Raw genomic sequence first — 2,447 nt, forward strand, 5'->3', positions numbered from 1 at the left:
CAATAATAGACATTTTAAACTATATAAATGTCTAGAATATTAAACACTTAAAATTGTCAAATATAAGTTATCCGGACAAGTTATCCGGATATACAGTCCGGACAACACTTGTCTCTTTTGTCCGATTTACTAGTTCGGACAACCTTTGATTGATTTAAGACTAAATCGCATGATTCATGTCTGGTTTAAGGTAATCTGGACAACACATGATCGATTTAAGACTAAACCGCTCAATACGTGATCGGTTTATAACTAATCCGCACGACCCTTAGGCGATTTAAGGCTAAACCACACAATGCTTGGTCATATTCATACTTCTCCGTTCAAAACCTTTGACCGGTTTACATAATTCAAAATTCTCACTAACACCCTAAATCGCACAACACTTAAGCGATTTATGAATAAATCAGACACCTCTTATCCGGTTTAAGAGTAATCCGGACAAGCTTTGTCCGGTTTAGACTTAATCCGGTCACCCCTTGTTCGAATAAAAACCCTTAATTAAAATACTGATTTCTTTCCAATAATAAACAATATTCAAGTAAAACCAGTAACAAATTTTAAGCAAAAAGGTTTAGAAATCACTCACCTTATGAAAGCTTGAAGATGAAATAGCAAAATGGACCCAAATTTGATTCTCTAGACAACCTTTCTCTCTATTTCTTGCCAAAACTCAAATGAGGCTAGAAAAACTCACCAAAGTCGGCTAGACCAGCCAACTCTCCCACATACATGCACATGCATATATATATATATATTCATATATACAAAACACACATACTCATATATATATATATATATATCCACATATTATGCATGTATCCCTATGCATAAAATACACATACTCACATATTAATTTTTATGTAAGCATGCATCCACATAAACAATTAATTCACATAACAATTACCTGGGGTAATAACCAGGACCCGGTTATCACACCTATATATTTATATTTGTATTTATATATAGGGTGGTAATCAAATGAGAACCATAAAACAAGTTGAGGATCACGAGGACTAATCTTGAATTATCCAAGGGTCATAATCGAAGGCGATTAAGAATGCGACATATTTTGTAATATTAGTGAAAGTTGTGTTTAATCTCACATCTCATTTAATAATAGAAGGGCATATTTGGGTTTTTATTCCACCTGCCCACCTTCATTGACTTTCTACTCCATTTCCACCACACTAGATTCCTCCACCGTTACCTCCGCCTCCTCCCTTCCATCCAACCTCCTCCTGCTTTCCAACACCTTGAAGTCAACCTCATCTTCGCCCAAGATCTCTCCCTCTCCGCCAAATCCATGAAAACCTATGCCATGGCTTATCTCCACCCTAGTTGGAAACTTTCCACCCTCGTCGACACCAAAGGCAACACCAATCCTACCTGGAACAGAAAAATCATGTTCAAAATAGAGGACCAATTCTTGTTCTCTGAATCATCCTCGATTACGATCGATATCTACAACGTTTCCTGGTGTAACACCCCACATCACACGTTGCACGTAACATATACTTCATTTACAAGAAATACATGTTTTACACCACTTAGGTCCTAAAGTACAATAAATTATCATACAAAATACATGATCCAAAAATTCCAAAATACAATTCTTGTACTGATCAACATTATTTACCAAAACTAGGTATAATATGATCTATCTTCACAAAGATATGCATGCAGGAAAATGTCACATTTTCCCCTTCCTCTTACCGTTAGCAGTTCTATAATACATATTTAAAATACAAAATGAGGGATAAACCGAAAGGTCCAGTGAGATCCATTTTCCATGTCATTGCAAGGTGAGGATCTCCAAAACTTTATTTAAAATCAACTTTTCATGTAAAACAAATACATGAACATATAATCCACAATACCAGTACCTTTCCGATTTCCAAAGCCAATCACTTGACTTTATTAAATAATATATTCAAACCAAATAGGTTAGAACCTTTTAGGTTCCACATAATACCACTTTAAACCTTTTTAATCAGAAACAAAGTTTATTCAAAGCTTTAGGCTAAAAGCCAGTTATCATCTCCTCAATAACATCCATACTACTATTTCCAATCACAAAGAAATAAAGATTCAAGATCATAGTAATCTTAAAGGATATAATAGTAAGAGTTATATCATATAACACACATATACAAATGTCACCCTTATATCCAAAGTTACACCTCTCCTTGATATGCCACCCTGTTAGATCCCATAATGCAAAATATAAAAAGTAATGAAAAACAATAAGTGATGAAGAACAAGAAGATCGATGAAGACAAGGGCAGAAAAGACTAAGTCTGGATCGATGGAAAGACTAACCAGAGCATCGATGGAAAGACTAACCAGAGCATCGATGGAAAGACCAACCATCGAACCGATGGACCAAGTACAACCAGCGGATCGATGGATGATGCGATGGAAAGTGTATTCATTCATACGATGGA

Source organism: Cynara cardunculus, unplaced genomic scaffold, assembly GCF_001531365.2.
Source record: "Cynara cardunculus var. scolymus isolate 2C unplaced genomic scaffold, CcrdV1 Un_Scaffold_3697, whole genome shotgun sequence".
NCBI classification, from domain to species: domain Eukaryota; kingdom Viridiplantae; phylum Streptophyta; class Magnoliopsida; order Asterales; family Asteraceae; genus Cynara; species Cynara cardunculus.